At 41.8% G+C, this 11,271-nt stretch overlaps 1 protein-coding gene across 1 annotated transcript in view; it reads left to right on the top strand.

Moving 5' to 3' along the window:
• Positions 1-3,789: 3,789 nt before the first annotated feature.
• Positions 3,790-11,271, top strand: part of LOC114668962 (TRPM8 channel-associated factor homolog) — a 60,853-nt gene continuing 53,371 nt past the window's right edge. Inside the window, exon 1 of the mRNA XM_051921396.1 lies at positions 3,790-3,996. The gene's annotated coding sequence lies outside the window, so the exon portion shown is untranslated. The remainder of the gene's footprint in view (positions 3,997-11,271) is intronic.

Below are 11,271 nucleotides of genomic sequence, written 5' to 3'. Positions count from 1 at the left end.
TTCTTCTCCACTCACTTTCCAAGATTCCATTAAACAATCTGGTTAAAAACTCCACTGCCATCTCTCCTAGACACCTCCATGCTTTTATAGGTATGTCATCTGGACCAACAGCCTTTCCATTTTTCATCCTGTTCGTAGCTGTCCTTACTTCCACCTTGCTAATCCGTTGCACTTCCTGATTCGCTATCTCCACATCATCCAACCTTTTCTCTCTCTGCTTCTCTTCATTCATCAGCCTCTCAAAGTACTCTTTCCATCTGCTCAACACATTCTCTTCGCTTGTGAGTATGTTTCCATCTTCATCCTTTATCACCCTAACCTGCTGCACGTCTTTCCCACGTGGCACAGCAGCAGCAGCAAGCCAGCAGCTGATTGAGCAAATAAGAGGTAAAAAAAACTGTATTTGTTTCCCATTGTGTCACCATTTAAGAAGAAGTTTCAGAGGAGTGACCGAACACCGTAGCCCTGCTGTAAACCAAGGGAATTTCTGTCGGCCCGGGGTAGAAACTATCCTGAAAATACTCTTTCCCCCGGTGCTTCCATACTCAGGGTGACCTGGCTGGGTAAGGATTCTGGCCACCCGCCACAATGAGTATAATTATGATGAAATAAAAAAAATAAGAAAAATAAAAGCTCCACGACTCTAGGCCCATTCCCTCCTTCCTTGTCAAGGTTTCTAGAAGGGACCACCAAGAACCTTCAAAGTCAAAACTGTTTATTCAAGCTGCTTCAGGAATAAAAGACTTGTTCCAAAACCCAAATAAAACAAGTGCTCAGCTCACCACATTTATGGACACTTCTCAATGTTCTAATGTGCTGTTTCTTAAACTGAGGGTCACAGGTTACTGTAGTATTTAATGGTAACAGGTATTGGGTGGTTTGTGAAGTGAGTTACGGCGGGTTGATCAAGCTATCGAGATTGCTCCAACACCAAATCGATGATCATCCACGATTCTCCAAGGGGGACTCCTCACCCTCACTGCAGACAATCAACAAGGAATGGGTTTCGAAGACACTAAAAAGGCCAAGACTGAGTTGCCACAAAAAAAGTTTAGAAAACCATGACCTAGGGGATAAATAAGAGAAGTGCAACCCCCGTCCTCTTCTTGATCAGACTGCTCAGGACAACAAGAGACTTTACTGCCAGTGACAACAACCACTGCGGCCCATTTCCCCTTTTTTATATGCCCCTGGGAATCCTTCCAGCAATCCTGGAGGACGCCTCATCCGATTCAGTTCCTCCATTTACCAAGTGTGCCTCTACGCAGACTGCTCTATGCGCCATAACCCTGGAAGGAAGCCTACAAGTCCATATTGATGGGCAGAGTGAAGCCTCATGAAACACCGAGATATTTCAAGGAACCGTGTCAGAAATGGTGTCACTCGCTTCTCTAGCGACATGTCCTGGCCATACATATTAAGGTTACACAAACTCAGAATAAACGTTCTGACAATACAGGACGTTCGGTTACACTTTTCGTTTTTTCTCAGCTAATGATTGGCAATGACGAGAAAGGTTTGTCAGCGGCTTTCAATGTCTAAAAAAGTATAGAAAACACCAACAGACGAGTTAATAAAATAAAATAAGATGCATCATTCATATTTCTAATAACTATTCCCTTTTAAAATGTTATCATTAATGTGCATTTGAGTGGAATGTGTTTTTTGTTTGTTTGTGACATCGTCACAGGACAGCGAGTGAACAATGCATTCTGTCCCACATGAGCTTTTCTGATATTTCCTAAAGGCAAAAGGTTCTCACTTTGTTCATTAATATATCTGACCCTGTTTTATTTCAATTTAATCAGAATTATTTTTACACATATTACCTATGTTCATTGCTTCAGTGTAGATAAGCAAAAAATGTATATTAGTTGTGGTACGTTTTGTTGATAATCAACAAAACTCATCATTTCTCTGAAATGTCACACTTTGTAGAATTACAATTGGCAATGGAATCTGTTAGCATACGGTAGATTTATCACACTTATGAAGGTGTACATTGGCAGTGTTCTCCATTGCATATGGGCACACCAGTCAATGTGGCTACAGTAGACTCAGAGAGACTTCCTCAGGCTCTTCTAATAAATTTTCCCATCTTTTGCTTTTTCTCATTATTGCCCCTTTATTATTATTATAATTATTGTTATTATTATTGAGTGAGCATGTAAAGACAATGTGTTGTTTCCTGTGTAGAGGTCTTGAAAAAAACTCAGTGCTGATGACTGGCAACAAGTGGCAGCAGGTGCCCACTTTGGGTAACACAACCGGTAAGGGGCAGGGAAACGTTAAACGTGTCAGTGACTGGACTGTGTAAGGAAGATGGGTTAAGAATACAGAAAGGAAAACAGCTCAGCCTTGAATTAATTATTTTTAAATATATGGTGTATTCTGTTGTGCTGCAGTTCGGACTAATTCTTTACCGATCACTTCCCAGCTTTTGATAAGATCCGTTCACAAAGAACAGATGTTGTTGGTAAAGTCAAATTTTGAAGGTTTGGGACCAGGCGTGCTTATCCAGTTGCTCCGTACTCCTGAACATTCTACAAACTGCAGAAAACGTTGTCGATGGCACTGATTCTGATTGAAAGACAGTCGTAATTAGTTAAACGCAATATTACTTTTGGAAATCGACAATACATATCAACTACAGATTTAGAATCTGCTGAATATTAATAACGCTTACTGAGGAATTCCACACACTTATAATGTCGTGGTGGTCGCGTCTGCTTTGAATACACTAACGAATGACATGATCGAGGTGGGGAAGAAATGTAGCTGGATTGTTCCAGTATGCACGCTGCCTTATGCAAAATATACCGATCAATTAGAGATTTTACGTGGATGTGACACCACATCAAGGAACGTGAATTCACGTGAATCTTTTATGACGTCTCTCAGAATTATTTTTTAACATATAAAAAAGTATTACATAACTAATTTTTGTAAACAACTTGTTCTTCAAGCGCAAATCCCAGCTACAGGATACGCAGGTTGGTTTCGAATTCGTGTAGGTACACACACACACACACACACACACACAGCGCCGACTGAGACGGGCCACCTCTTTTACTTTTGAGCCAATGAAAACCTATCACCGAACAGCTGACCGAATCGGCTTCTGATTGTTGTGGGGCTGTCCATGACGTCATAGCGCTGCCTGTCTTCAGATCACGTGTCAGGCACATTTCTAATAGGTTTCCAAGAAGCGCTTCGTAACTCGTCAGTATCGACCGGCCCACCCTTCTAAGCAAGTGAGGAGGAAGCTTGAAAGCCGCTTAAATTCATTTATGGTCTATGGAGAGAAGACAGACGGGTGAACTTCACTATAATGTATGGGCGCTCTTTTCTTTTTTGTTGTGTGTTAAGCAACCGCAAAAGTTTCTTCTGAGAGAGCGCTTGATCAGCGCTTAGCTATAATGAATTTAATTATGGTCTAAAGAAGCGGCATTATATAACGAAAATCACTAATGTAGTGCAAATGGGAACGGTCAAAACTTTGGAGACAGTTGAGTATTTTTGATATTGCAAATTTCAGTCGGAAAACACCAGACGAAATAAAGGAATGATTTTCATTGACGGAAATGACCGTGAGTTTTGTCGCATAAGATTACACGATGATTTATTTTTCAGTAAGTGAAGTCTAAAAAAACAGCAATAGACCGGGCAGGTAAAGATAATGCAATTTTGCATGCGAGCTATACCGTTCATAATAAATGCTTTCAGCTGAAATTAATATTTTCCATAGTCTTGTTGGTTTAGTTAAACACACATTAAGGGTTTGGTCGCTGGCAAACCCTGACGATGTTTTTATGCGCGCGCCGCTCGAACATTCACGGCTGGAGTTTCCCTTGTGGGAGGTACTTGGGTCGGGCAGTGACGGTACTTTTCCAGCAAGCCCCAGGAACGAGGTGTTGGCATTGAAAAGCGAAAAAACTGGCTATACCGTTACAAACACGCAGTTAAAAGTATAACCTGGTTGCCCTGTCCCATCAGGTAAGTTCAAACACCACTCATTTATTTATCCGTTTTCATTTTCTACAAAACATTTGATGTTTATCTGATTGAGATGAAAGAAAAGGTAAAGATTATTTTCACACAGGAAAAAAAGATTAGAAATAACATTTAGGCAATCAACCAGGTGCGTCACCAGCTCCGTTGTATATTTGAACGTTTGGTTAGTGTTCACTTTATGGACAAATGGTTCTCCTACACTCAAGGTGAAGCACCTCAATGTTCCATCATTTAGGGCAAGCTGAAAATACCTCGTATGCATCAATCTGATGGTGTACTTTGGAATACACATCTGACCTGATGTTATACAGTTGTGGTGGACACCAGGAATTGTTTGCCTAAATAAGACCCACCTTTGTCACTTTGCTTGCCTCTCCATTGGTGGCATTAGTTATGCGTGTGGGCCTGTCATTCTGTTCACTTTATGCCTTCAATGAAGAATTGTTGGATCCCACCTGCGTGGACAGCATCGTCACACAATGGCTCAGTCATGCCATGCATACTGTGATTCTTCCACTGCTCTTTATTGAATTCTGGCCTTCATCTCATCCACATCAAAATTCCAGAAGAACTGAGTTATTATTGTGCTAAATATTTTTTCAAAGCTTTAAGAAATAATTGGAGCAAAAAGGACAGTCCTATGACTATAAAATAACGGACACAGTCCTATGGACTTTTATGCTTATCCATGGATGGACTGAAGACACCACCTGCTGCACACCCCTATGACAAGGCCTCCAACTCCCCTGCAGTCAACAAAGACAAGGATCAAAAACTCCATTGAAACATCATAAGTCAGTCATATTATTGTGTGAGGTAAACGTCATGTCCGTCAGGAACACATGAATAATTTCTAGAATTTATTTCTGAAACGTATTATTATCTTCATCAATGATTATTTACATTTTATTATTATTTTGATACTTGTCATCTCCATTTTCCTTTCTTATTTCTCATGAGTCTCGTTTAGTGCTAGTGAACGACACAGCTGCTACCATTTTGAATTAACTTTATTGTTATTTTCTAACACTGATAAGGATTCGTTTTATTTAAGTTATGATACTCCCCTTCTGTAAAAAGATAAAGACTAGACAAAAAAACCAAGTAGACACAGTATGTGACTCTACACACACAAATGTTGGGGTGAGAAATACATTTAACAAATAAAATGAATGTTTTGTTTTAATAGTCCTTTATCCATCCCTGTAGCCTGCTGCTGTTCTTGTTCGCTTGATTTTTTTATATTACTAGGGGGCTGCGGTCCCTGCTCGCTTCACTCGCCCACCCCCGGGTTTGGTTTACCGGATATACAATGGGAATTGTTACATATGCATTATTTTCACGTTTACTTTAAAACTTTTGTAAAAACAATACTTGTCCTTTATTTCCGGCCCCAGGTGTGGTTAAATGTCTTTCTCGCAGGACGTATAACGCTGCTCGTGTTGTGAAGGGTGGTGGCTGAACGCACGCTATGGAGATGCAGTCGGATCATGTTGTCTTGCTGCTGCTGCTGGCGAGCTGCCTGTTATGTTTGTCACGCTGTGTGTTGATCATGTAAAAGCCTGTACAGCAACTGTCCTTTTGCCACCTCGTGTCTCTGCCGCTCGCGTTGTGAGGTGAGGGAGGCTGAACGCACGCTAAGGAGTTGCAGTCGGATCATCTCCTGGCTTCCTGCTGCTGCTGGCAAGCTGCGTGTTCTGCTTGTCACTTGTCGTTGAGCTGGGAGCACATTATGTCTGACTACCAAAAGCATTCCAACAAGCTTGGTTAGATGTCTGTGAACTTGTTTTAAACGTTGTCTCAGTGCCTGCGTGACGTTACAGTGTCTGTCGCGGGACATCATATTGCAATCTCTTGCCGCCAAGTCTCATGTTTAAGGTCCCCACAAGACGCTCCGTGGCCAATCTCTTTCATCTTGTGGGTCTTTTAAGTGTCTTCCGAGAAGATCACATCTCGTCTCCCTGGTCTCCCTTCCACCAGGATTTTTTTTTTATAATCGAGAGATAAGGTGACTTAGCAGTTACAGGCTCTACAATCTCTGGGCTGTTGAAAGCATTAGACATCTTACAGATATTTTATTATGCTTGGCACTTTCTGTCAGGGTTTTCAATGATTTCTGTTGCTAATTTAAAATGTTCATTTGACTTCCAGGTAACTTTTCCATTTCTCCTGTACTATCAGACATCTGATGTTTCCAAAATTGATTGCTGTTACTGCAGCACCTTTAACAATGGTAGGATTCCAGCCGTCTTCCTGCTCCATGCAGAACGTCTCCCCTGACATTAATACAGGTAAGGAATGTGCGCTGCAAGTCACGTACTCTTTCTGTTTTGCTTGCTTCCTTTTCAGACCATCCTGTGCAAAACTACTGACATATTGTGGAATCAGCAATTGAGGAGCTGTGGGAAGCTTTGTTCTCAATGGTCCTCCCATGTGCTGGTGACAATGCACTACCCTCTGAGGGGTTGCCAATCTAATAGTGCCATCAATGGACCATCAGTGTCTGCTTTGGCTTTTTTCTCTGACAGCTTCAATATTTATGTTCTATTCTGTTGGACTGAGGATAATGTGGGCTGGATGTTGTATGCATTATGAACTCTATATGTGAGGACTTAGAGACATTACAGTTTAGAAAAATCTCTGGAATGTTATGGCAAGCAAAATTTCATTTCTGGATTTTTTATGGACATTTTATGTCATGGCTTATGAGAACTGGGCCATCATTCCGTAGAAGTAGCACCCTGCCTATTCTTTGAAACATTAACGGAAACCTGGACAGCCTGGCAAACACCACTGTGTTTGGTTAACAATGACTGCAGGGCTCTTAATGTTGGGTGGTGGTCTTCTTCTTCTTCCACTTTATGTTGTAAGAGCTCTCACAGAGTCTTTGACATATCTGGAATACATTTCCCAAAATAAACCAACATTCCTAAGACTCTCTTGGAGACCTTCTTGCTCTTTGGCAGTGGCATACCCACTATTGCCTGTAGTTTGTCTTGAACTGACTTTCACTCTTCATTACTGATATACGGTGTTTAAATGAAAGTTTTCTTTTGAAAGAGACTTTGTAGAAGGTGATACGTGAGATGGACCAGCCTCCACAGTGGGTGTCAGAAATCAACAATTTTGTCGCAGATTTGGCACCTTAATCGCTATGATTAGACATTTCATCTATATATATTTATATTTAATATAAAAATAATGGATGCTACACATTGGTGAGGGTTGAAGTGGCTGCCCACGGTCAATGTAAAGCATTGGAAGTATCTTGAAAATGCAATGTCTTCTTTTTCTAAAGAGAAGGAAAAAGCAACTTAAAGTCCGCCACAAGTCTATATGAAAGAAAAAAAGAGAACGACTACACCTTCATGAAGTAGTATATAAAACTGCCATCTATGAAAGGTGCTATATGAAATAAAAAAGACAGAAAGAAACGAGAGTAAATGTAAATGATGATAAACAACAAAAGGCAAAAATTAGCATCTTGTCGCCCTCTTGTGGTAGATATATAAAATTGCAGTACATAAATACTTTTTCTTTTCTATTGAAGATGCTCCGGTGGTCAAAGCCCGCTGTCCGTCTCTCGCTCTCTCATTGACTTGCCGTACCAGTTACAGATGTTCAGTAATTTATATACTGTACCTGGTATGCTTGTAGAAATACAGTGTGGAAAAACTGTCATCTTTATTTTTGCTATTATTGTTATTAACACAGTTCAGGTAGTGACTTCAACAGTATTTAAAAAAATAAGCAAAGCAAGAAGTCCCTGAAAAAACACACTCTTAAAGTTTCGGAATGTCTACATCAAGTGATATCAAAAATAAATTTTAAATAGAGTTTTTGTGTGCGGTGATCTCACTGCTTCCAATGGGTAGCTAAAAAAAAGTCCCCATTATTCTTGCTGATGTCCCCAACCAATCTGACGTTCACATCTTTGCCAGTTCAAAAAGAAAAGGAAAAGAAATCACCCATCTGATATCTCATAAAAAAAGAAAATCAAGAATAACACGTCAGAAGAGTGACAACGCTTTTGTGGGAACCCTGAATGTGCTCGTTAAAAGAATTACGGTCCTGGGGGTCCACGTGAAGTGACACCCCCTGCCGGCCGGCCCTGAATGCGTCATCTAAAAGGAGATCGGAATTCAGCCAACTGGCACCGTCCTGCTCCACTGACAGACTGAGGAGATCGTTCCTCCCCGACACTATGCGACTCCTCAATTCCACCCGGTGGGGTAAACGTTAACATTATACAAAGTTATTGTCTGTTATACCTACATTTTTATCACTCTTTAATTTTTTTTTTTATTTTATCAGTATGCTGCTAGAGTATGTGAATTTCCCTTTGGGGATTAATAAAGTATCTATCTATCTATCTATCTATCTATCTATCTATCTATCTATCTATCTATCTATCTATCTCTATCTATCTATCTATCTATGTCAGCCGCGCGGAGCCTTTAAGCGGCTTTAGCTCAGGTATGGCGGCGCAGGGCTCAGGTTTTGACAGAAGGACCCCCGACAAAGCGCCGGCCTTGCAATGGAGCTCGACTCGAAGAGGGTCCAGAAGAATGATGGTAAGCATTATTGTCTCTTTTATTAGCAGCGTCAGACATATTGGTTCTTAAAAGTGCTGCAGCTCCAGTGTAACGGGGGTCCAATGAGCAGCTCTGCACCAGACCACCAGCCAGGACCGAGGAGCCAGTGGGCTCAAATCTCACCTCTTAGCCTCATCAAAAGAAAAGCTGCTTTGCGTCCTTTGTTAGAAGAAAGAACAGACAACAACTGCTTACTTTGAATAATAATAATAATAACAAAGAAAACAGGCTATTCTGCATTTTTAAAAGGAAGCAAATGCTAACGATTACACAAAAGTAATAATAAGAAGAATATATTTTATTTATATAGTGCCTTTCCCACGCTCATGCTTACAAAATAAACAGGAAATATATAACATGCATGGGATACACAACAATATCCACACAAAACACTAAATAAACATAAAGAGCACAAAGTTGAACCATTATTTTAAAAACAAGGGATTGAATATCACAGTGGGACTCAGTAAGCACAACATCACAACGGGCGTATTATTAGTTCTTATTTGGCGGACGTCTTTATCAAAGACGACTTTTACAGACCCCGTTAGAAGGCAAAACGCTAGGACCTGAAAAATGTTTACCTCGGTCTGCTGTTGGTGTTCGCTTCACATGAGCAGATTGTAACGAGCGGATTTCGTCCTCAGCACAACCACGTCGCTTACGGAGATCCCTTTGAGTCCCCCGGTGTCGCACATCACTTGAGAGCCGTTAAGTTTAATGAAGGGTGTTCGAGTAGCTCAGGAAGATAAGCGACCCTTTCTGTTGTAACGTCCCCGGATTCGAGCCCCTGTACAGGATTTACTTCAAATTATTTCTTAATAATGATGCGGGGTCCTCAATCTTTCAATAATATTGAAGACTTATGGCATTCGACAGCAGAGGATTAGCTCACCCCGATAAAAGGGCCAATTCCACCCACCCACTATAATGCCGACCTGTCCTGTCGTAGTACGAAACTCCTTTATTTATGGGGTCCGCTGAGCTGTCGCTGGTATAAAGCACCACTGGCCGCCACGGTGGGGAGTGAGCCGCAGTAGCTCAACTGGGTAGACCACCGCTGTTACCCAACCACTGCACGAGATGTTCGAGTCCCATCATGGGAAGATGGATATCAAAATCGAAAGTAATCTCTTTATGTGGTGGGGTTGAAGGTTAAAATAATTTATAGACTACACAGCTAAAGGGGCTGACGAGGCAACATCGTGAAAAGACAGCGAGCCGAACTGACCACGCGGTCAAAGGGGCCCACCATCCATCCCATAGGATTCGCCTCACATAACATGTTTAGTTGCAGCGCCCTCCAGTCCGACAATGATATGAAATATTTCTTGCATCATCCAATCGGAGGAGTAGCTCGCCGAGGTAAACAAGCAGAGTCAGTCCTCCAGACAAAGAGCGGAGGTGCCGGGTTCGAGCCCCGTCCTCTCCAGCCGTGATAAGAGGCCAACCTATTCCTTTACATTAAATTAAAACCCGTTCGATAACATTAAATTCGTCTGGACAGCAGTCTAAACAGACAGACCCGGTAGCTCAACCGGGTGGAGCGCTCATTCAGCGGAGAAGAGTGCGGGTTCGCGTCTCCCTCCGAATCATAGAAACAACTAAAATAAACAGCAGGCTCTTTATTTGCTGTGGCCACCGATGAGTTAACGGTATAAATGATTTCTACGCCGTTCTTTAAAAGGGGACCCCCTCGGTGGCATAGCGAAACAAGCAATCGACCCGGACAGCCAACATCGAGTCGGCCCCGCGATCGAGACCAACCCTCGGCAGCCAAGATCGAGCCTCCCCGGGGGCGATCGAGAAAGACCCTGAACCGGGCGCCCCCGAGTAGCTGAGGGCCCGCAAGAATGACGATGAAAAGAATCTCTCTTTTACTTGTCGTGTCAACGGGGAGATCAGTTGTCAAATACTATGAACCGCACTGACTTAAAGGGTTCAAAGAGTAGCTCAGCAGGATAACCACCAGCAACCCGCCACCCAAAAGGGAACAAGCGGCGGGTTCGAATCCTCTTCTTACCATCAACAGAAGGAAATCTGAGCTGTAAAGGAAGGAAAGACAGAAATCAATACTTACTTACCTAATAAGCAAACTGAGAATTAAGCATTTTTAAACTAAGAAATACAAAAATATAATAATCGTACATTTTAATTATATAGCGCCTTTCACATGCTCAAAGATCGTTAAAGGAATTCGGAAAAAACAACTGGGAATATAAAATATCGGATACAAAATTATATCCACATAAAACACTAAACAAATATAAACACTGAAAAACAAAGCCAAACAAACGGGCCTGAAGAACTGAGTGTTCTCCTTTCGTTTGTCAAATTTCTTGTTCTATTTTCTATATAATTAATTAACAGAACAGAAGATCCAGCCCGCAGCTTCTCAGTCAGCTCATCCTTTACTTACTCATGACATTGTTTTTTGTAAAATGAATACCAACAACAGGCTGATTAAATGTTTTTCAAATCTTTTTTTCCTCGCTTAACAGCAAGCGAAGGCACCTCACTACCCGGTAATGCAAGGCGAGGCATTGGCCCGTAGAACCGAAACACCGGCCTGTGAGCGCGCACTGCTGTCCCGTGCCACCATCTCGTGAGCGCGCGTGTCACTGGCCAGGAAAAACCTAACAGTACAGTACAATGAATGTTC

This window comes from Erpetoichthys calabaricus, chromosome 18 (genome assembly GCF_900747795.2).
Source record: "Erpetoichthys calabaricus chromosome 18, fErpCal1.3, whole genome shotgun sequence".
Taxonomy (NCBI): Eukaryota; Metazoa; Chordata; class Cladistia; order Polypteriformes; family Polypteridae; genus Erpetoichthys; species Erpetoichthys calabaricus.
Note: the sequence above shows the minus strand (reverse complement) of the source record. Positions and strands in the feature narration are given on the sequence as shown.